The 26009-nt window shown below is 39.8% G+C and overlaps 1 protein-coding gene across 4 annotated transcripts in view; it reads right to left on the bottom strand.

The window, feature by feature from the left end:
- Positions 1-26009, bottom strand: part of HDAC9 (histone deacetylase 9) — a 503853-nt gene that overhangs the window by 167678 nt on the left and 310166 nt on the right. Inside the window, exon 1 of one of the 4 annotated variants that reach the window (XM_044293918.1) lies at positions 13344-13402. The exons of the other annotated variants lie outside the window; for them this stretch is intronic. The gene's annotated coding sequence lies outside the window, so the exon portion shown is untranslated. Of the gene's footprint in view, positions 1-13343; positions 13403-26009 lie in introns of those variants that run through there. 4 annotated transcript variants of the gene reach the window in all.

Raw genomic sequence — 26009 nt, 5'->3', positions numbered from 1 at the left:
CAGTCCTATGTAACACCACAGATAACACAGTGATAACTCTGAGTACAGATAATGCAGTAGATGTCTCCTGCAGTCCTATGTAACACCACAGATAACACAATGATAACTCTCTGAGTACAGATCATGTAGTAGATGTTACCTGCAGTCCTATGTAACACCACAGATAACACAGTGATAACTCTCTGAGTACAGATCATGTAGTAGATGTTACCTGCAGTCCTATGTAACACCACAGATAACACAGTGATAACTCTCTGAGTACAGATCATGTAGTAGATGTTATCTGCAGTCCTATGCAACACCACAGATAACATAGTGATAGCTCTCTGAGTACAGATAATTTAGTAAATGTTACCTGTAGTGGCCTATGCCTGTTCCACAGGACTCCAAACTGCTGTCACCTCCTCCTCCTTGCCATGCTGCAGTTGTGTTATCCTCCTCTTCTGGTGGCAGCAGGTTGGGAAACGGAAGGAGGTGGTGCCAGGTGGGAGCCCCGCACAGAACTGTCTGAAGCTAGCTAGCATCAGGACATTAAGACTGGGCACTGTGGGCACTGTGGACTGGGCCTGCTCCATGTTCTGGGGCCGCCCACTCTGGCAATGCACACAGTGAAAATTGTGTGCATTGTCGGGGTGGGTGGCCCTACAAATTGGAGCAAGCCCAGTGCAACCTGGAGTCTGGGGCTGGGTCTGCAGCGGTAAGGGAACACGTCAGCATCTGTGTGCACTTGGTAGCCTCCTCCTCGGTGGGCCTTTGGTGGTTTGCCCCCACCCCCACTCTGTCCCCTTTCAGCCTGCTTCCCAGGACTCTTGGTAACTGTACTTAAACTGTATGTCCAATTTTCTTGTTACTTGTCAAATTTACCAGGTCATGTGAAAAACTGACAGAAGCTCTTTAGTAAATGTGGGCTAATATGATTATATTAAAAGAGAGAGGGGAGATACTGTACGTAAAAAAGGGAAAAAGTCTTTAGCGCAGTAAGCAGATTAAGTGGAGAAGGAATGGAAATGTCACCCATATGCAGAACATCTCATCCCTGCTCTGTGACTTTTATGGAGAAGAATCCATGAAGCAGAGCTGGAACTGTGCGTATGGCTGAATAATGCAGACTAACAGATACATGATAATAGATACAGAGATAGGTAGATAGATAGACACGGATAAAGATGGATAGATAGACACAGATGAGATAGATAGATAGATAGATAGATAGATAGATAGATAGATAGATAGATAGATAGATAGTAAATTCTAAAGGATGTTCTATGTTATTTATGTTATGTTTTTATGTTCTGCCACAAGCTATATACTGTATATATTATATTATACCGCTGTTTATGACTTTGTAACTTCCCTGTCTCCACGTAATGTATAGCTGTTGCCAGGTGATTAGCTGGAAGAATGTAGGGCCATAGTGTTAATTGTGCCCCTGCGGTCTTCTGCCCATCTCAGTAATGCACGGCGCTGCTCCTCATTGTATAACGCACCCTTCCTGTTAAATTACTGCAGCTCAGATTCACTGCCAACAAAGACCATCAGGAATTAAAACCACCTTCCACAGAGCACAAAGGTATAAACCCGCACTATGGCAGCAGCTAAGTATAATGATTAATGCTTTCATATACCTGTAATTTTTTGCACAGCATGTTCTTAATGGTTTGACTGTGAACTTAAGAGTCAAGAGGTTTTTGTATTTTCTTTTCTTTTTCCAGATTTTTTTTACACATTTATTTTCTCATGGCATGGGAAACGACAACTGCAATCCATGTCTCTTGTAAAGAACCGGTAATGATGGTATCAGGGATATAGGATATAATAATTCATCTTTCTGATCATGTTATAAATGAGTTACTTTGATGGAGGTTGCAGACTGACGTTAGATGTGTGTCTGGGATTTGTGTATCTGACTATTGGGATTCATTACACTGTAAACAACACAATCTCAGACTTTGTATTGAAATGTCCTGTTCCTCAATAAATCATTAAATGGTCATAATGTAATACCCCGGAGTGGTAATACCATTTCTGCACTCTGCTACTGTCTCTAATGGTTAACATAAATGTCAGCTGTGTATTTATTTCCAGGTCCTTCACGTCGTGCATTAATAATATTGTTATGAAACTGTTATGTTCATGTAATATGCCTGGTTGACCAGCAGGTGGCAGCGCTTATGGCAGATCTATCTTTAGACAGAATGGAACTTACCATTCCATTCCCCCCGTTTTGGGCAGAAGTGGGCCAGTCCTCTTTCCTACCAAAGGGAGGGGTTGCAGTTCTAGTTAATTCCAGTTTAGACTTGATAGTGGAGCTGAGAAGACATGAAATATGTAGCAGCAAGGGGAAAAAGTTCTCTGGCTGCAGCAGGAGTCTCTCTAAAGTGAAGTAGCTCATAGAGCACCCTGACTCCTTGCTAATTTACTTACTAAGTGTCAGTAGGGGGACAACAGTCAGTAGGGATACGAAAAACCGACCAAAAGTTGGGTAACTAGACCCAAGCAGAGTTTAGTACAGCTGAGAGAAAGCAAGCAAGCAAGCCTGCCAGCCCAGCAGAGAGAGAAAGCAGAGTTATCAAGTGTGCCTGCCAGTTTATGCAAAACCTGGAACCAAGCAAAAGCCTGAATATTGTCTGGATGCAAGTTTACCCAGGTAAAGCTGCTGAACTTTATCAAGGTCTGGACTCAATATTTATTCTCCAACTCCACCATTAACTATGCCACACCACTCGGCATTCCTATAGACCTGAGACAAGATCAGCCCTGGGGGGTGGCACGTTGCAAAAAAGCATGTGAATATTAATCTTCAAAGTGGAAATTATTCTGGTCAAGTGTCCTTTTATAAAAGATTACCTAACGAGATAAGATGGCATTCTTCATACGGAAAGACCCCGATAAATAATCTTAGGACCATCGTACACAGGCCAATGATAGGCCAAGCGAGTGTTATGGGCTCCTTACACAGGCTGACAATTAAAACAATCACCCAGCAATGCTCGTTAGTGATGATCTGGCGGTGTAAATGCTGATGAATGAGTAAAACGTTCGATCATCGGGTAATCGTATCTTTTGTGCAGCACAAAAGATCCTTCTTTCCCAGTGGTAGTTTTTGATGTGTAAACACGATCTGCTGCCGGGAAACAAAGAGACAGTATGGGGAAGAGCGATGTCATTAGCGATCGCACCTACCCATACTCTGGAGGAGCTGGAGGAGATCGGTGCATGTAAATGGACTGGTCTCCTCCACCAGCAACCAGCAGATTGTTGGGAAGGAAGGAATGCTTCCTTCCCGGCAATCTGCTATATCGGGGATCAGTAATCTTCAGCACTCCAGATGCTGTGAAATTACAACTCACAGCATGCAAACATGCTCGGCTATTCTTTTAACTCCCACAGCATTGAATAAAGTATTCTGAGAGTTGTAGTTTCTGAACAGCTGGCGTGCCGGAGGTTGCTGATCCCTGTGCTAGATCGTCGTCCTGTGTAAAGGGGCCATTACTAACATCGCTCATTCCCGATCATTCACCTGCATCAACATGGCAGCGATCATCTGTTGGAAGCTTGATAGCCCTCAGGAGGTATCTTCAGGAGTCTAAAATGCCGGTCTTAATAAATGTGCCCCAATGTGTACACCATGGAGAACCATGTCTTTTATTTCTCTTATAGAATATATGACAGCCATAACTGCATGTGGTGGAGTATGGGGGTTGTGGCAGAGAGGTAGTCATATTTAGAAAGCGTCCACTACTTTGGAAGGGCGAAATTAAGGCCTTCAGTTTGTAATAATCTCTAAATGTATAAAGGCCTGATTGAGAGTTAGGTGACAACTAAAAACAATGGAGTAGATTTACCAAAACTGATGTCACAAGTCATTTCACCTTTCATATTTCAGAGCTCCTTTGGAAAATGAAAGCATTAATCTGATTGGTGGCTATGGGCAACTTTTCTCTTGCACCAGTTTTGATAAATCTCTCCAAACATCTAGAATTCTGCACTTTTAAAACTTGTCAAATGTCCATAATAATGTTTACACCAGACTGTGAGAATATCAGAAGATTTTCTGGTGGACCTGGTCTTGACAGAATAACAACTCTCAAAGTTCCTGCAGAAGAGGACCCCATTTGAAGATGACTTTGACGCCAATTGCTTGGCACTAGGCTATATTTTTCATAAATTGGTTCACAAATAACCTATTTGACCTTATCGAGGGTAGAACATCAGAGAAGACTTGAAAGAAATGCTCTTCTCGGTACTAAGTATAGTATATAAAGTAGGAAAAATGACTTTCTATTTTTGTAGTTCTGCTGCACACAAGGGTTCTTACTTCACCATAGGTTGTCCAAACAAGAAGTCAAGGATTCTAGAAACTTCCAAGCAATCTACGGGTGGATTCTTGGCATTGCTGGTTTACTTTTCACTACCAACATTTTGATAAAAAGGTATCTGACTAAACTCTACAGAACCCTGAGTGAACAGAAAGTGCAGAGCTATTTCCAGAGCAATCATTTGATTTGATTTATAGTCCAGTGATTTCATATCCAGATTTTTCTTTTTCTTTACAAGGCTATTTGGTTATGATATTTTGAACATAAGAATATTAACCGTGCTTCACTCCGAACACACGTTGCCCTGCATGTTTAATGTACAGCAATTACCATCCAAATATAATGAAAATGAATTCTATAGGGAACTATTTATTTCTCTTTCAGCAGTTGAAGGGACTCTGGTCTTTCCAATACTCATGAATTGCAGGATTCCTGGAATGTTTTCCTTTTTTTTTTTTCGTCTTCAATAAAATTTACCGCAGGCATATAAACAGAGCTGAGAGCCAAACCTGGAGAGGAATCAGGTTTTAGTGCTACAGTAAAACAGTCAAGAAAATTGAGTACAGCGTACAGATTTTGTCCTGGTATTCAGCATTATAGTGAGGGATTAGCGAGGATCAAAGACAAGGAACAAGTGACTGCTCACTACAGGTTACAGAGAGGCAGTCCCAATATATCAAGGTTATATCTTGTGTACTCCAGAGTGCTCCATGGCTAACTTTTTTCATATCTAAAAACATTATATTATTTTACCTTGGTGGAGGTTTATAGCATCTTGGGCCACATGAGCAATCGGGCTGTCAGCTATATAGGAGAATGTGAGAGAACTGAGCTCCAAGAAAAATTACCACTCTCACATCAAAGTTTTTAAAACTAAACATTCAAACTGTTTTTCCAAGACTTTTAGAATGAGGACCTATCCTCTGGATAGATCTTCAGTATCTGATCGGTGGATGTCTGACACCTGGGACCCCCGACGATCAGTTGTTGAGAAGGCACTGGTGTTTGCAGTAGCGCTGAGGTCTTCTCTCAGCTTACTAAGCACAGTACTGTACATTATATGGTGGCTGTGACTGGTATTGCAACTCAGCTCCATTCACTTCAGTGAGGCTAAGCTGCCCCTAGGCCACGTGACCAATGAATGTGACGTCATATGGCCTAGGCTAAGCTGCAAGAAGGCCTTGGCGCTAATGTGAACGCCACTGCCTTCTGAAACATTTGATTGCCGGGGTTCCTGGGTGTCAAACCCCCCCCGGATAAGATACTAAGGACATTGGGGGAGAAGGATAGGTCATCATTGGTAGAGTCCATGAGTACAGGCTAGAGGATAGGTCATCAGTATAAAAGTCTTCGAGAACATCTTTAATGTTCCTTAATCCTTTTATAATAATTGTTTGTCTTAGTTTAACACAGCGACTATAGTATGCATGTGGATCACCCTTGGTGGTCTCAGATGGTGGCAGCCACAATGACCCAATGCAGGGTCAGTAACAAAGTAAACACTTTCAACCACCAATGCCCCCCATTTACAGTCAACCTGATCACTTGCATTTATTTTATTTATTTTTTTAAAGCTGGACATCTCGTAAAGTAACACACATATCGGTAATATAAAAACTCTATTTAGGATACCGCGCTGATTCCCTGACATCACTAGCTGCTCCACATGAGTGCGAACTTTTAACTTACTAGAACAGAGCGCCGCCACCGGTCCAAAGTATAGATACCAGACCCGATATACCCTGGATTCAAGCATGCAGTATGAGGAAAAGTATAGGCCACGAAAAGAAGATCAACAACAAGGTAACCTTGGTTTTGTATTGGCATGGATCTGTGGTCTTTTCGAGCAGGGGAACCAGTAAGGATATCGGGAAAGATAGCACGCTGTATCCTAAATGGAGTTTTTATACTGAGGAATTTTTGAGCAACAGGGAGTTCGGTACTGCTGCGAAACTGCAGCACAGAGTATAGGAATAGTGCATAAACACCAGTGGACTATCGCTATTACATATCGGAAGTGTTTTCCAGCACTGTTCCATCCTCCCTGCCCTGCTCCCCTCCCCTTTCCGTGAGATATGGATCTTCATATGAATTCTATGGATATGTTTGCTTCCCCTTGAATATATACTCTTTCTAAAGTTTCATTTAATGTAATTTACTTTCTAGTATGTTATTTTAACCTTTTATTGGTAGATTTTATTATTTTTATCATTTTTGGAAAAAACGCATCAGAAACGCACTAAAAACGCACCTGATCGCATGTGCGTTTTTTATGCGTTTTCATTGTAATTGATATTGTGATCGCATCGGCATTGTCGTTTCTCAAGTTTTAATAATTTATAGGATATTTTATGTATAATTAAATATTCTCAGTTAGTAAATGTGGGGATTTTTCCATGATATTGGATCCTTATATAGATCCTCATATAGATGGGTGTGTGTGATTGGACACATGAAGGTCTATTGAAAGATGCAGGGGTTGATATATGCGTCTTCTTATGTTGATTTTATAACTGTATTTTAATATGTCCACTACATCGATGCTGTGAATATTGTAGGATCTGATGTTTTGTATGAATTACTACTGATTCCCACATCGGGTTTTCCTGAGGTCCTAATTAGGGCAATATCACCTGTGACGAACTTCCTGGGAGGATATAAAAAGCTGTCCAGAGCTCACTGTCTCCACCACTGAGGAAGCGGTGTTTACCCTGAAACGCGTTTGGGCAAGTCGGGACAGTGAGTCTTTTTCCCCCAATACCACAAGTGACCGAGTAGTGACAACGCCGGTCGGGGTGATCCGCAGAACCAGTCTCGCATTTGAGGTGGTGTTTGTAAGCACAAAAAGATACTCTACCACAGCTATTACAGCTCCAGCTGGTGAGTCACGTGAGACGTCACGCTTCGACTCTGCACCACGTGGGACGCCGCGTTCAGCTGTGCTAGGCTGATACTCCACTCCACTATAGCGAGACTACTGAAGGCTTACGGTAAGAAGCGCTTACTGCTATTTCCTCCAGGACTTGATCTTACCATCTATTTCCCTGCTCTGGAGGCCTGAAGCTGGACACTGTGTGGTAACCTTACCTCAATTGATTTAATCTAACCACACGCCCTTTAAACTGCATCTAGGTGCATGTGGATTTGTTGGGACTGATTCCTACTGTGGGCAGTGTCCCATGAACCCCTGAACTTTTTTACTGCAATAGGTCTAACCAGGACCCCACCTTTTATATTATTTTATTTTTGATGTTAATTGATGTATGTTTTTATATGACTATTATATGTGATGCGTGTTATTTACATTAAATTTTAATTTGGACAAATATTTTTATCCTTACTACCGCCCTTTGTTCCCATATAAGGAGTGCCCCTCTACATTCCATTTTCAACATATCGGAATATGTCGAGCCAAGGGGAAAGGTAAAGAAGGTCAGTTAGTAGAGAAACTCAACCTACATAATAATCTGTATAAACCGTTTAAACTTTGTAGAGGGTAGAGAAAAAAAGCTCTGTGAGCTTGTGCTTTTGTCAGTTTTGAGGACTACACAAACCCTAAATCTATTAAATACTGCACAAAGATTTCAATTGCTGAGAATCATGGATACTATATTTTAAACAAGGGTCCATTTAAATGAATGGGATTTGGCCATAGTGTTGTATCAGTTATTTTCCCCCATGTGAAATCCTCACACATGTTATAACAATTCAGATTCTCTGTAGAGCGCTGTTGGTCCTTTGTACTGGTAATTGGAGGTGGAGGACTCCACCAATGTCTATGACATGTTAAGAGATATTCTGCAATGGTACACATTGATTTAAATGGAACCTGGCACAATATGATGTAGGACTAGCTCAGCTGAATGTAATGATACCTTTAACTTAGTGATCTAATGATTCATTCTGAAAAAAGTACTTTTAATCCATATGCAAATTAAGGATGTGTATACTGAGGGTGGGTCCAAGCCACTGTGATTGACATGGTCAGGTTCCTGCATACCCATCACAAAGGATAGGGATGGGCTGGAAGAGGATGGAGATGGAGCAACAGTGCACAGGTGACTTGGGACCATCCTTAGTGTACATAACTGCTCAATTCCATATGGGTTAAAATCACTTTAACTCCAGAATGAAGCAACAGATTGTTAAGTGAAAGGGATCAATATGTTCAGTTGAGCTAGACCTATAAGACATTGTGCCTGGTTTATCAGTGAATTTCCATCAAGTTCAACCAAGGGATAGGTGGGGATGCGAATACCAGAAGGAAGTGAGACTCAGATTTCTACACATTTCCATAAGCATTAATGTTGTTTACTTTTAAGAAATCATCTAAACCCTTTTTAAGACTGTCTACTGTTCCTGCTGTGACCACGTCCTGAAGAAGTCTATTCCACAGCTTCACAGTTCTCACAGTAAAGAAGTTTTGACGCTTCTGGAGACTGAACTTTTTCCTCTCCAATCGGAGGCAGTGCCCCCTTGTCTTTTGAGTGCATTTTACATGGAACAGTTTTTCATCGTATTATTTGTATGGCCCATTTATATATTTGCATAGGTTAATTATGTCCCCCTTAGACGTCTCTTCTCAAGACTAAATAAATTCAATTATTTTAATCTTTCTTCATAACTAAGACCCTCCAGGCCCCTTATCAGTTTAGTCACTCTCCTCTGTACTTTTTCCAGCTGCAGTGCGTCCTTTCTATGTACTGGTGCCCAGAACGGAACTGCATATTCCAGATGAGGCCGCACCAACGCTTTGTAAAGTGGTAATATTACATTCCTGCCCTGCGAGTCCATGCCTCATTTAATGCATGACAATATCCTGGTGGCCTTAGAAGCAGATGATTGACATTGTATGCTGTAATTTAATCTACCATCCACAAGGACACCCAAATCTCTCTATAAGTGACTCTCCCAGTGTTACATCACCTAGGACATATGAAGCACATAGATTATTACTACCAAAATGCATAACTTTACATTTGTCCACATTGAACCTCATTTGCCAAGTTGATGCTCAATCACTCAGAGTGTTCAAGTCAGCTTGTAGTTTATGGACATCTTCCATAGACTGTACAGTTCTACATAGCTTAGTATCATCTGCAAAAATAGAAATGGTGCTATTAATCTCTTCCTCGAAGTCATTAATAAATACATTTTATAATAAAGGGCCCAGCACTGAACCTTCGGGTACACCACTTATAACCTGGGACCATTCTGATTAGGAATCATTGACCACAACTCTCTGGACACGGTTCTTCAGCCAGTTTTCAATCAAATTACAAACTATACTTTCCAAGCCTATAGACCTTACTTTACCTATTAAACGTCTATGAGGTATAGTATCAAAAGCCTTTGCAAAATCCAGAAACACTACATCCACAGCGCCCCTCTGTCTAGGCTACTACTCACCTCCCCATAAAAACAAATCAGGTTAGTCTGACAACTTCTGTCCTTTGTAGACCCGTGTTGGTTTTCACTTATATTATTTACAGTCAGATACTCCTGCATATAGTCCCTTAAGAGTCCTTCAACATTTTTCCCACAACAGAAGTTAAACTAACTGGTCTATAATTACCTGTGAGGGACCTTGATCCTTTTTTTAATACGGGCACCACGTTTGCCTTGCGCCAATCACTTGGCACTGTACCAGTACCATGAGAATCTTTAAAAATTATAAACAGGTGCACAGCAATGACTCAACTGAGCTCTTTAAGCACTCTTGGGTGTAATCCATCTGGACCCGGAGCCTTGTTCACATTTGCCCTATTTAATAACTTCTCTTGGGCCATATCTACAGTTAGCCAATTGAGTATATCCCTGGATGTACTAACAGCCCCAGCACTACAGATATCAGCTCCTTTCTCTTCTTTTGTATATACAGAGCTAAAAAAAAAACATTTAGTAACTCTGCCTTTTCCTTTATCTTCAGTGACAACCCCCCTGTTACCATTATTTAGTGGACCTACCTACTCAGACCGAGATTTTTTTTAGCATTTATATATTTAAAGAATTTTTGGGGATTTGTTTTGCTCTCTTTTGCTACCTGCTGTTCATTTTGTATTTTTGTTAATTTTATCTCCTTTTTATAGATTTTATTAAGCCCTTTGTAATCTTCAAACGCTCCAGCTGCCCCTTAGATTTGTATTTTTTAAATGCCTTTTTTTGTATTTCATTGCCATTTTTACCGTAGCTGTAAACCACAGGGGGGTTTAATTTTAGCTGTTTATACTTGTTAACTAAAAGAATTCATTTTTTAGTGCAATTACTCAATGTGGATTTAAAACTCTCCCATTTATCCTCAATATTATTATGTGATAGTATCTGCTCCCAATCTATGTCCTGAAATTCTGCCCTCAACCCAGGGAAATTAGCCTTTTTGAAATTTAGTTTCTTTGCTCTGCCTGACAGAGTTTGCTTCTTATAGTTTAGGGAGAATATAATTATAATGTGGTCACTATTATCTAGTGTTTCTCGAACAGTAACATTACCAACAAGCTCGGCATCATTAGAGCAGCGTTTCCCAACCAGTGTGCCTCCAGCTGTTGCAAAACTACAACTCCCAGCATGCCTGGACAGCCTTTGGCTGTGCGGGCATGCTGGGAGTTGTAGTTTTGCAACAGCTGGAGGCACACTGGTTGGGAAACACTGCATTAGAGATTACGAGATCCTACAGAGCATTGCCCCTAGTGGGAGCTTCTACAAACTGGCCCATAAAGTGGTCCTGAATCTTAAAAAAAAAAATCTGATGAAGATAAGCAATAAAAATGTAAAGGAAACAGGTTAGAAAATACAACTGACATTGACATAAGCAGAGAAACCATAATTACAGGCACCTAATAATGAAGTCTCCTATGTTCTAAAATCATCTTTTTGCAGTGCACCACAAAATATTAAAACTAACATGTTATCTAAATGTCTTCTGCACTGTCACGCTCTATTACCTATTGTCACAAGACTTAATAATGATACACTATTACAGCATGAATCACTGCTTCTAGAAATTAGTATGGGCGGGAAGAATCATCTGAGATCTAGTATCTGCTCACGATCTACATGAGAGCCCACGTAGCACACCAATCCAACAAGCTCTGGGTGCGTCTTCCATTAAGATTGTAGAACACATCATTTTTATTGAACATGTCTCCTGTTTTTTATCTGTGTTCCTTCCCCATTTATTGCACATAGCACTCTGGCCTATTCATTTCCATGAGGCCATGCACACATCTATTTTTTTTGCAGATCCATGTGATTGTTTCATTAATTATACCCTGTTCCAGTCCACATTGCAGACGAGAATAGTCATTTCTATTGATGGGGATGAGAAAAATGTGTTGGTTTTTGGACTGAAATATGGTTATGTGCATGAAGTGCTATATGAATAAAGCATCATTGACGGCAATCCTGCCATCCTAACCAGAAAATACCCAAACTCTTTAATATGTACTAGATTTTTTATTTTATTTTTTATTATATTTTATTGATTATAGTACAAAATTCATATCCATATAACATTTATAATATTATAAATCCTTAAGTCCGTAGGTTTCTAATTTATAAACATGGTTAATAATAATTTCATACAAATACCCATGCTTATGGGGATAATACAAGTCGAATGGAAATCTCACTTGCTGAGAGGAGAGCGGGATTATATCTACTAGATTTAATTGTAAAAAATTGTGTTGATTCCCATGACTCACAATTACAATCCACCAACTACACAAATTAGCAGACTAGTGGAAGGTTTGCCATAAAGGAGCTCCTTGATGAGCACTGCGCTCTTAGCAAACCAGTTATTAGGCAACAAGTGGTCACATACAGCACTTCTTGTGCACAGTGGCCCTCTAGTGTATATGCCTGGACCAGTCCTTTGAGTATTTCTACCCATGCCTTGGTCATGGGCTCAATAGTTTGCAATTCCTATGCTACACATCCCCTACACAGAAGTCTTTAGGGAATGTAAAGATCACTGAATTGTGATGAGAATTTTGTGACAGATTTGTATTTTTAGTCATTTACTGTTATTTATACTGAGGGTATCTGCAATTATTGTAATATTATGCATTCTTCATGTTTTGGTCATAATTTATGGATATGGTTGGCTAATGGTTGTCAGGAACAGGGCTAACCACCCTGATCCTCCCCTTTTATTAGGAGTGGGCTGGATCTGCTTCTTGCCAGGAGGGGGAGTTCCGGTCTAGAGACAGAGAGAATACACATGGCAGAGCTACTACTCTTGGAAGAGATTCTCCGGAGATAACAACTAAAGTCAGCCGCAAGCAAATACTTGAAAGACAAGACAGCAGAGTTAACAGATAAAAACCTGAATAATAGATACTGCTGTAAGGTGAGGGACTATGGCTCAGACACCCATCACCCAGACTACTAATAGGCCAGTTACAATACAAGTTTAGACCTGATAGTAGACATCTACACCAACAAATGCAGCCATCCAACCTGCCTCTATACTTCTTTACTGGTGTCCGAAATTGCACTTTGAATCCACTACTATTGAATGTACAGTAACTGAAGTTATACTTTGCACGTAGTAGAAAGAGACTGTTCACTTTTGGCCTCATTCTTCAAACTGCATTTCCACAGCACTGATCCCCAGGGAGCAATGACCTGAGAGAGTACACAGTGACACAACACTTCATCAGGGTCACTACCACTCCCATCCTCTGCACCAGCTTCTCTGGGGCTTGCTGCAGATGCTGTCTGCATTTTTCCTTTTAATGCTGTTTAATTTAGCGATCTTCTACAATATACATGGAAATCCAATTATACAAATGTATGAGAAAGATCCATGTCTCTGGCCTTTATAAGTTACACTGTTCATACACATTCAATAGCTGTCACAAGCCCCTATAAACATACAAATACAACCTGTCAAGCATACATGTGTTCTGAATAGGGCGAGTGCAGTAAGACATTGTCGGTCTCCTAATTCACGGCCCCCCTCCTTCGTTAAGTTTTGTTATAAGTCCATGCACTTACACACAGCAATGGAGTCATGTTACTCACCTCTTCAGTTTTCTCCTCTGCCTTCTGCAGCAATAATAAAAAGCTTGCAGGTGATCAGGGCTTGTCACCTTGCTAGGAGAATGGTTTAAGTCCTGTGCTTTCAATGTAAATTCTCTTAGCTATTTTAAGCTGCAGCTAAGAGCTAAAGCAGGAAACTGAAATTTATTCTAAGCTCTAGACATGTCAACGCTGCAAAACAAAGGTTCAATTTATAGGCTATCTCATTACGTAAAGTCAATCACTTGGTGTTAGGTGCAAGTTACCAGCATGATATTTGCACTGATGTGGCTGTTCTCAAGTAGACCTCCCTGTTTTTAAATCCCCAGAGACGTACAATTTGTATTTGTCACACATGTCAAATATAGAGTCCTATCTTCTGAACTTGACTGGTGTATCTAAGGTAAGTGATGAAAATAGAGTTCTTGTACCCCAGCCACACAGGGGTTTCCCTGAAATAGGAAAAAAATAAAATTACCATGTCTATTATGCATATTAATATTAATACATTCTGATTACATTAACCCATGAGATATTTGCCAACAGTTCTGATTTTCACAGGACAGTCACGTGACCTAGCTGACCAAAAATTATGTTTATACTAATTTAATTTGAGTTGTGTATGTAGATAAGAAGGGGTGTAAAATACCATACAGTTTGGGGTTCATTAACTATATATATATATATATATATATATAAAGTATAAAAATCTACCGGCAGCACCACCTATGGAAAAATTGGGTGCAGAGTCCAAGGATGGCAACTGGAGCTTACCCACAATAGACAATGGAAAAAATTGGACAGCACTCCAGACGGTATCTTCGGTAAAGCAGATAAAGTTTAATCACCCATGTGGTGGCAGCAAAAAAGCAACGTTTCGGCTCTACATGAGCCTTTCTCAAGCTTGAGAAAGGCTCATGTAGAGCCGAAACGTTGCTTTTTTGCTGCCACCACATGGGTGATTAAACTTTATCTGCTTTACCGAAGATACCGTCTGGAGTGCTGTCCAATTTTTTCCATTATATATATATATATATATATATATATATATATATATGTTGGGACAGCAAAGGGTATAGTCAAGGTGGGCAAGAAGTAGGTTCCTGTGCAGAGGCCACCCACCATCAGCTGATAGAGATACGTAGGGATATGTCGATGACATTCCTTTCACCTGTGCCCACGTTGGACCTCACCTGCTTGGCTTTATCTTACACTTTTCATTAAAAGCTAAGTGATATGATAAGAATTTGCATGGTCTGTTTTCTTCATTCATGCATTGATGTATGTTCAGTCCTATTTAGAGATGAGTGACGTTTTGAAAAATTTGATTTGGCAACGTTGAAGTTAGCCAAGAAATTTGATTAGTTCCGAGTTAATTCATCACGCATCATTATAAATCAGGTATACCCATAGCCACACAGCTACACATGAAGACTGCACTGTATAGACCTTCTTCATTATTAATGGCCTTGCAACACCTTTAAACAGGGGCTGTTGCTTGTATGGGGTCTGGCTGGTTAGGTGGGGGCACAATATGCATATTATTGCTGTTCTGGCTTGCAATCTTATGCAGGTTTTTGACAGTAAACACTGAATATTAATCTGCTCTGGCATACACACTTCTCCAACCCCAGCGCTCTCCTGCCCTACAAGTGGAAGTCCTTCTTCTGCCATCTGCTTTTCCTACTTTTCCACATCATCTAATATCGATAAGAATATGTCATCAGGAACATCCAGCTCCTCCTCTCTCTACATCCTGCTAACTTTTCTAGGACATGGAGACTTTGAAGGATGATTTGGAAGAAGTAAAGTCTCCAAAAGATGAGGATAGTCATCATTAAGATCTGCCCCCCATAAGGGATGCAGACTGGATGGTATTGGTTGGCACGCTGGCACCGGAAAAATAAAGGCTTCTATCTTATTGGTATTGAATTACATATGTTAGTTTACAGGTGATGTAGGAATAAATAAATAAATAAATAAAACTGACGCAGAATAAGTCTCCTTGCACTCTTCCTGCAGTATCCCTGCAGTCTCCTTGTACTCTACCTGCACTCTATCTCTATAATATTCTTCTATTAATCGTTTTCTGTAACACTGACCCTAGCGCATGAGTGATTGACACGTCTCTCCCTATGCTCAACTCACAGTACATTGGCAAAGAAAACACTCGAGATGAGGGTTTTATAAGACTGTGACATCACATCTGCAGACTGGCTGGCTGCACAGCATTATGGGTGATCTCACATTCCTGGCCTTGTCTCCTCTACAAAGTTTTGCTTTGTAACACATGCAGCCGCCATTTTAGGAAAAACAGATTCGTAACCACAAAGCGCGAGGAAATTTGGATTTGCTGCAAACCGAAATTTTCCTATACTTCAGACCGAATAGCAATTTGAATGCTTCGCTTCGCTCAACACTAGTCATATTCATACTCCTTTTTCTCCTCATAGACCTTTTAAGGAATATCTTGTTTAAAAACATATATACCATTCAGTGGATAACTGTTCTGACTCTTTCAAACGCCTACCATCGGAATCCTCACCAATCTCAGAAACCAGAGAGTTACCAGAGAGGATTTAATCGATTCTACACCAATCAAATTTTTATGAAATTTCCAAAAGATTCTGACATCAGCAAATCCAAAACTTTTGTGATTCGTCCCGCACTAATGAGTCAAAGGGGTGGTCACCCTTTTATAGATCAAACGGCAGAGAAAAAGGCATCTGCCACAAAAAAAAGGACATTTTTTGTATATTTTTTAATGTTAGAAACTTTAGAAAGTATAAACGAATCCAAAACAGACTGTTTTACCACTGGCTACTATCCATTTACCCACAGCCATATGTTGTCTTGGTGTTAATGGGCTTGAAAGGGGTGGGATACAATCACAGGAGACCTCCGTGTCATACATTAATTTTCAGGGCTAACCAAATTAGACTTGAAATACATTTTGTGAAATTTGCTGACCTCTACTCATAGTACACATAGTTCATCAAATTACCCCTTTAAGGAAAGAAACATATACAATGCTGGTTCTTGGAATCATAGATGTCCATCGATCATTCCATCCATTGTGGGTTCAAAATAACTACCTAAAAAAGATATTGTAATAAAAATTGGTCCTCAAATGTCTTTCTACAGTGGGAAGTAGTGTTGAACAAAGTTTTGAAAAATGTAATTTGGCTGCATTATTGAATTTCACAAAGAAATTTGCTTTGTTATGAAATTCCTTCACCACGAAGCACATTTTTTTGTAGGTAATAGGCGCAATGATAGGGAATGGCGATTGCGCGCCCCCGTCAGTGAACCCCTCAGCTGCTGCGTCCATCGCTGACCGTGGCATCGGAGAATGATAGTGAGGGCTTTGAGGGGTTACTCCATTAAAAAAATATATATAATACTCACCTTATCCATTTGAGTATGAAGAGGCCGCCGTGGCCATATTGATTGAAGACACTGTGCAAAATTTTGCACTGTGCGTGATGACATCATCACGCTGGCTGGCGGAGTGACGTATGAGATTTTGAGTGGGATCTTCAATCAAGAAGGCCGTGGAGGCCTCTTCACAATCAAATGAGGTGAGCATGAGTTTTTTTTTTTACTGCCATTTAAGGGAAAATTGATTTGTTACCACGAAGCACAAGGAAATTCGGCTCTGCAGCAAATCAAACATTTTCCTGAAATTCGGATGGAAGTTCACTTCATATACTTTCATTCGCTCAACCCTAGTGGCAGGTTTTATCAAAGTTGTAGGACAGAATGTATCCCTTGCGGACAGAATGTATCCCTGTGGGATTGTATGATATCTGGCATCAGAGCATGCCCTAAAGAAAGTGAAGACATCTCAGTGGTCCATTCAAGCTCCTCACAAAATAGCTGGAGTCTGAACATACAAGGTACTGCAAGTCATACACAAGTTGTAGAACTTTAAAAGTAAAATAATAGATTCTGGGTGTGGATGGAGAAGATTTTACTGAACTTCCCAGCATAGTGAGGTGGATTTACTGATCCAGTCTCATATTTAGACAGTGCTCCAGATTTATCCCAGTGGCTCAAGCTGTATGATGTGAGGTGCATCTTTAGATACTTTTGTCTAACTTTACACCACCTATTAGACTACATCCACATCTGGGGCAGACGTTGCGGCAGAGGAACAGAATACTAGACTTGCTGTATTTGACACAGCCAGACAACATCGGGGCAAACTGGATCTCCATTCACTATAATAGGGTCTTTCTGGGTTCCGAAATGAATGCCGGATTTCTGCCAGGAAAATACCTCTGCATATTAAGTGACGCCTTATATCCTATTCTGGATCGAGTGATTTAGACCTCCAGACCACTCTAGCGATGGACACTGTCTTCATAATTCAGAGCCCAACGATGATATCTGAGATTTGCCTTGGTTTTTTTCTATCCTCATGCAGCCACTGCCACTGTACACCTGGATATAACATTTATAGATTAACAAGGCTTACATGTAATTCCCATGAACCTGAAAAGATCACGTTTCATTGCATGTTCATGGATTTAGTCTCTGGTGAATAGATAAAATGAGTGAGCTGAAGGAGATATGCTCCTGTTAGGTGGAGGCAAAAGAGAAAAATAATAGGAATAGAATTCAGCCAGAAGAAAAATCGTAGTGCGCAATGAACATATTTAAGATGATGACTAATTTAAAATGCCTCCAATTTCAAATCTGAAATCTTATAAATCTTTATTTATAGCCAGCGTAGTAAATTGATGGAAATGCACTTCTGACATTCTCATGTATCTCTGGTATATGCCAAAAGTTGTAGTGCAAGGTCTGGAGATGTCTTCAATCAGCAAAATGCAGCAGCTCTATACCTAAATACTGTGTGTGTACATATATTCTATTTTTTATCTCATATTTATCTATCTACAGTACCTATCAATGTTTCTATCTATCTACAGTATCTCTCTATAGTATCTATCAATCTATCTACAGTATCTATCTACAGTATCTATCTACAGTATCTATCTATCTATCTACAGTATCTATCTATAGTATCTATCAATCTATCTACAGTATCTATCTACAGTATCTATCTATCTATCTACAGTATCTATCAATCTATCTACAGTATCTATCTACAGTATCTATCAATCTATCTACAGTATCTATCTACAGTATCTATCAATCTATCTACAGTATCTATCTACAGTATCTATCTATCTATCTACAGTATCTATCTATAGTATCTATCAATCTATCTACAGTATCTATCTACAGTATCTATCTATCTACAGTATCTATCAATCTATCTACAGTATCTATCTACAGTATCTATCTACAGTATCTATCTATCTACAGTATCTATCAATCTATCTACAGTATCTATCTACAGTATCTATCTATCTACAGTATCTATCTATCTACAGTATCTATCAATCTATCTACAGTATCTATCTACAGTATCTATCTACAGTATCTATCAATCTATCTACAGTATCTATCAATCTATCTACAGTATCTATCTACAGTGTCTATCAATCTATCTATCTACAGTATCTATCAATCTACAGTATCTATCAATCTATCTACAGTATCTATCTATCTACAGTGTCTATCAATCTATCTACAGTATCTATCAATCTACAGTATCTATCAATCTATCTACAGTATCTCTCTATCTATAGTATCTATCTATCTATCTATCTATCTATCTACAGTATCTATCTACAGTATCTATCTATCTACAGTATCTTTCTAGCTACAGTATATATCAATCTATCTATCCATTATCTCTCTATCTTTCTATCTGTGCAAATGTTTAGAATCACTAAGAATGATGAAACTTTCATAGCCAATACAAACTATAATACAAATAGTTATATAGTCAATGCCATAACTTTGTATCTTTGTTTATTTATCAAACTTTACATTTGTCATAGAGTCCTTACATTCACCTAGATTCTAGCATTTAAAAATATTCAGGGAAAGTTTCAACCCAGAACTTATGATATCATGACTACTGTTCGATATTGCAGATGACCATGTAGAGCCACCAGCAGACACAATATAGTTTTATTTTGGGGCTAAAAGTGGATTTAATTAGTATAAGAACATTCATTACACCGTTTGGTGTCTACTTGCTTTGCTGGATTCATTCAGTCTGATGAGTTAGTTATTCACCTGACAGCAGCATTCAGGATTCCAATTGAGGTCCTCCCAATGATGTCCATGAAGCAGAGTCCACCCCTCATAGAGGGCTGCCCGTGCTGCACCCTAGTGGGGGCCCTGCAAAGGGTTAACAAGTAGGACTCAATGTTTGCCGTGTTAAATGTTTCAATTCGTTGCTGTAATACTTCTCTTTCTATGCACTGTGCACGTTTATATCAATGGGCAACATAGGGTTAACTTTAGCTTACCAGGGTGATGGACTTGGTTTGCCCCCTGGTTAGTGAGTGTGAGAGAAGATTCATATGCGCCAGCTCCTGAGAGCTAGGCCCTAGTCCAGAGAACCTCTGACTCTGAGATAACAGCTGCCAGAGAAGTTGCTGTATTACTAGAGGACCCCTGAGAGAAAAAGACCAGTCATATTAGAAGGTCCAGAACCATCCAGGCCATGCATGCTTCAGACAGCAAGGTATTTGTTTGCTTGAGAGAAGATTGCACCTTGATATACTTTGGAACTATGCATTTTCCTGCTATATCCTATCATCAGTAAAGAGATTGTTATCTGTTGAAATGAACTAGACTGATTATTCACTCCATTATCTGCTGGCCACTTCATCTGCAGTCCTGCCTTGCACCCAAACATCTAACATGAAGGGCACCACACCCAACGCCAGGCAGGAGCCCCCCACTCCAGAGGGAGATTAAAACTGAAGAGCCCCAACTCCAGAGGGAGATTAAAACTGAGGAGCCCCAACTCCAGAGGGAGATTAAAACTGAGGAGCCCCAACTCCAGAGGGAGATTAAAACTGAGGAGCCCCAACTCCAGAGGGAGATTGAAACTCTGAACTGTGACAAACTCTGAAGACAACAAGCTACAGCAATCACTTGTATTCAAAAAGGACTGTATGTCAGATCTTGAGTTATCTAATTTGATCATTTTAGGCTGTATTCACATATGGCTTTCAATTAAAATTAAAATTATGATACTAATCTGAATCTGTTGTATGATGGTGCTCACTGACTTATAAAAAGGGTTGTCGCGCTTCCATTGAGGTATTTGTTCTTTTGACAGGAAGGAAAAAGCTGCATGCGGCACTCTCCTCACTGTTAACCATGGTGGAACCCCTTGTGGAGGCAATACGAACATAGCCTTATCTTCAAATAATTCCTACAGATAAAAGTACTTCTTATAAGTTAATTCCAGAGATTTATGTCATTTCCAAAGGAAACACCCAGAAGAAGAACAGGGCAAACCAAGGCAGTCATATGTGGTCACACATTTGAGGAGAGGATGTTATTCATGTATTTGACTGCAGATATGCCATAAACATCTAAAATGAGAATTCCCCTTTAAATGAAACATGTCATCAGTTTTATGCTGCCCGAACCAAGGGCAGCATGAACTACTGGCAGGGTCCCTCACGACAGACAGCAATGTTCTACTCCGTGGTTAGGTCTCTCCCTAAACACAAATAGAGAGAGACCTATTAACCATGCCAAGTAGAATAGGTAGAAGCCACACAAGAGACTCTTCTCCTTGGCCAAGGGTATCTAAAATACTTAACACTTGGTATCTTAACACTTCTTGGTTCAAGAAATGCAAGCCAGTTTGGATTAGTAAACCTTCACCTGTTTCCTCTGAAATGGAGCAGCATTTCAGAGTAAAACTCTTCGTCATGAGGAACCCTAGGATTTCTTGCTGCCCATGGTGCGAGCAGCATGAATCTGATGACACGTTCCCTTTAAGAAATAATTCAATAGTCCTTTGGCGTGGCTCCAAAGCTTTGTTTGCTCCCTGTGTAGAGCCCTGCTCCACACGATTTATATGAATAATTAGGACTCCTTACAATTACTCATGAATCGTAAAAAAGTCATTGTCAGAGCTTCGCTGTGTATAAGGACTACATGGAATAAATGGCACGTCCACAGTTGGCTGGCCCTTACAGCAGTTAAACAATTAGTTTGCATTAATCTATTTTCATAGTCCAATTAAAGCTGAACACAAACTCTGAATACAGTCTTGAATTGCACCAATCTCGACTAGGAGATAAACTGAAATTTACCATTTGAAAATCTTTATTCTTGCTGATGATTTCAATATTATTTTTCCTAATTAATTCAGTTGATGTGACTCCCATGTTTCTATTAATATTCCGGTAACACAAAAGCAGTAATTAGTTTTGGGCTTTGTGCCTAATGATGGTGCATGTCGAGAATAACAACTTTATTTTTAAACTGTCTTTCTCTGGTAAAATGTGAATCATCTTAGTCAAATATTTTTAGCAAGTGGTGAACAATTTGCTGAGGTTATTATTAACTATGTACCTATTATTCTACAATTATCAAACATGATTAAAGATGAACGTAAGTACAAAGGGTTAACACTTGCTCCTCCGTTGCGCTTGCCTATGTGCAGAGAGTATGCAGGACTTAGCATTGCAAAACATTAAGCTGTTAATGTACATTAGAAGTAGAGCTGGCCGTAACTGTACAGTATGTTTAACCAGTGTTGTAGGGCTTTTTTAGGGATGAGCGAATCGATTCTACATGAATTGAATTTGTCACAAACGTCCCAAAAGACTCTCATTTTGGCAAACCCGAAACTGTTGTGCTTCATCCAGCATAAATCATTCAAAATGGCAGCCAACATTTTACAGAAGACTGAGAAGAAGGCATCTGCCACCAAATGGGATCATATTTGGACTGTTTTTTAAATGTAAAGAAAATAAAAATCAGACAGTGCAGTGTGTTATTAAACAGGCTACTCTCCATTAAGCCATAGACATATATATCACTGTCACTTTGACATTACTAATGCTGTCTTGGTATCAAAGAGCTTGAAAGAGATTGGATACAGTCCTAGCAGACCTCAGAGTGTTGAACACAATTTTTCAAGGCAGTTAGGGCACCTTTGATTCAGCCTGATATTTTTCAGACTAGAGATAAATCAATTCTACCAATTTGAAATGTGTCCCAAACTTTTAAGATTAGTTTTGGGCAAAGTACAGATACCAGAAACACATAGGGGTGGGGTAATTTATTAAGACTGACATTTTAGTCTTAATAACCCCTATAGCTGGCAGTGATTCTGCCGGAATTATGAAGAGGCGCCGGCCTCTACATAACTTCGGGGCATCCACCGCCAGTCTAAATGTAAGCCAGCTTCCTTGCTGGCTTAAATTTAGACCATTTTCTATGCCTAAAACTGGTGTAGAAAATTATAAATGAGACGGGCCTGCTGGCCCATCCCATTCCGCGCCAACACCATGTCCACTTTTTTAGACCTGGTGTGAACAGGGAAAAGTCACAGATTGCTGCACAAATAACCTTTGCGTCTCAATCCGTGACAGATACGCGAAAAAAAACTGGCGTATATCACTTGGTAAATGACCCACATAATGCTCCTTTGGAAAATGAAGATGCAAATTAGTCCTCTTCCAAAAACCAAATGTCTCTGCATAATGCTCCTCCAGAATAAGATGGGCAAACCAGTCTTCATTCCAAAATGAAAAGAAAACTGAGTGTCTCGAGCAGCTTTATTTTTCTCTAGAGTTAAGCAAAGACAAAAAGCTTTGCTTAAGGTCTTGGTTGGGGGCCCAGGGGAGGAGCTACGCATTTTCCTTATGGAAAGCATTGAGTACACATGAAGAATATTGTAGTCAAGGCAATGCTCCTCTGGATTTCTGGTTAAAAAAATATGTAAATTAGCACATTCATATCTTCTGAACCTTAGCTTCTTTTTCCTTTTTTGGGAAAGAGCTTAAAAAGCAAGTAACCACAGGGTGGAGGTTTAAACTCTGTATGTAGAGAGTATTGTCACCTGTACTTCCAAAAGGTGCTTTGCTCAGATCTTCCTTGAAATAACTTCACATGGCTAATTATGACAACTGAACCAAAAAATATAGCAAAAATAACAGAAAATGTAACCATAGAATTACACTTCTGTATTAAATTAGTTCATAGAAATTCCAGAATACTCCTACATAAAAGGAACTTACATCTCATTGTATCAGAGGATACTGGAACTTAAAATAATCACTTTATTTATTCATATACATATATTTTTTAATTATTTACAGTGGTTGCCTCAGTACCGACTACGAAAATCAGGCTGTGATCGTTAGAAAGAAGTGACAGCCATACACCTAACAAGAAACACACTACAGAGAGAAGTGACAGCAGTGCTAGGAATATATGGTGGCAATTTTTCTCCTGACGGCTTTGTTCTATATTTCCAGAAGTTGTATGGATGAGCATTGACTACTACTTAAAAGGAGTTTCCCATCTTACTTATGTGTGATATATATGCCAGGATAGCCATATATGTCTAATAAATGTGTATTCCACCAGTTGGGACCCAAACCTTTCTTCAGGACCCTCTGCTGCGAACAGAGAGGTGGCTGTGCACGCTCCGCTCTCTCCATTCATTTCTGAGTTCCAAAAAGGTGAGCAAGTGTGCTTGGCTATTTTCTGATCTCCCATAAAAAGTGGATAGAGAGAGTTTAGCATGCACTACCACCTCTCCATCCATGGTGGCTGTGGGACTCGCGACAGGAGACCCCATTCTGGAAACAGACCAAGTCCCAGAGGTGGACATCTGTAGAACACTTATCCTCAAGATATACCATACAGCTGTTGGTGTGTGTTCTGGTGTGCACTGCCTATATAGTAGGGTTCTTCACAACCAGCATCAAGCTATACCCTACGCAAAACTGACTGATGAAGACTTTATATAGACTTGAGAAGCACTTACATTAAATGTTATATTACATAATGCCTGGCTGTGTTGCCTATCCATGTGATGCTTTTAGTAGCAATCTGGCATATTAAAGGTTCCAGCTAATGCAATAAATGACAACGATAAACACTTTCCTCTCAGCTATTTGCGTCTGAGTGATCTTCTAGCACTGGGCGCAGATTATCATGAAACAAACCACCTATAAATAGTATCTCGTTGTCTGCTCTTGTTAATGTCACCCAAGTATTTGTATGCTGGGTGACAAGGTGGATCCCTTAGAAGACGAGTCAGAATTGCCCCAGAGCTTGCATCTTCACCCTGGCTTGTGAGAATGAGAATTTAAACATGATAATGTCCTCCCGTCCAAGCATCTTATCAGAGATGTTTTGGTAGCAGGCAGGAATTTGTGGTTTTCTTCATAGCGATCACAAATAAACCAAATATGACAGAATGGCTGCTGGCTATAAATAGTCATTCCGGTGTACAGTTATATTAGGAGGTAGCTTGAATGGCATGATAATACCTAAGAGACTAATCTTAGACGTGCAATGGCATGAGATGAAAATAATTGTCTAAGAATAGCTGACCCAGGGGAGCCAGCCTGCTAAAGATATCCATAGACATAAGCTGCTTACGCTTTAATTTATTTAAGAATAAGCTTTAACAAGCTTTCCTTGAAAAGAATTTGTTGTTTTCCATTTCGCGAACGGTATTGATTGGTTACATCCATGTTCTTTTCTCAGGCCGTATTGTGTGTGAATTTGAGACCTCTGCAGAACAGTGATTAGCCATGTATAATAAATGAATTTCAGGGGAGCGTAATGGGCGAGATATCGTTTTTAATTGTAAGATCGATATATAATTGGGCGTTATTGCTTGTTGCTGTTTTTACGGCCCACATGCACACAGCCATTTCCTGTCAAAGAAATATTGTATATTCTATAATATAGGATATTCTGTATTATACTCTATTATTAACAATATATCCAGTAAGGCCTCATGCACATACATGACTGCATACCGCGGATTCACAAAATACAGACGTGTGCCATCTGCATTTTTTTTGGCGGACCCATTGACTTAAGTGGGCCTCGGCCCACATTTTTAGACATATTCTATCTTTTTGAGGAACGGACATACAGATGTGGAAAGGGCACGGATGACCCATGTGCTTTCCGCATCCATATGTCTGTTTCTCAAAAGGATAGAACATGTCCCATACTTGGCCGCAAAATGCGGACCACGGACCCATTGAAGTCAGTGGGTCCACAAATAATGCAGATGCAACACGGATCGCAAAATACATACGGTTGTGTGCATGACGTGGCAGGCTGTTCCCTGGATCCTGCATTGCCAGACACTACCTGAATGCACGCTGGCCCCATTATCTATAATGGGAACTGGAGAAGATCCAGCCACAATCCTTTAGATGTGCCGAAAATCAGGCAGACAAATATCACTGTGCACATTTGTCCTTCCAATTCTTGGCATGTTTGCGTGAAACTCGCCTAAGACATCATGATACCTCCAGCCCTACGTACAATTTTCAGTGGGTTATTAGTATGTTTGTGATAACAGTCCAGTTGACTTGGACGCTGTCATTTGTGTATATGTGGTCAGTGACCATTAATGATTACTCTTATCTGATGACTAAACATATACTTTACAATATTGTTTATGTACACATTTCACGTGTTAGTTTTATACTTATTGCAGCTGATTGTTCATTGGCCAAACAAGGGAATCTTCAAAGGCTATATAACAAAGTAATATATTATGCTGTGTAG

Source organism: Bufo gargarizans, chromosome 5 (assembly GCF_014858855.1).
Source record: "Bufo gargarizans isolate SCDJY-AF-19 chromosome 5, ASM1485885v1, whole genome shotgun sequence".
NCBI lineage: Eukaryota > Metazoa > Chordata > Amphibia > Anura > Bufonidae > Bufo > Bufo gargarizans.
The sequence above is the reverse complement of the archived record's forward strand: the minus strand, read 5'-3'. Positions and strand labels throughout refer to the sequence as shown.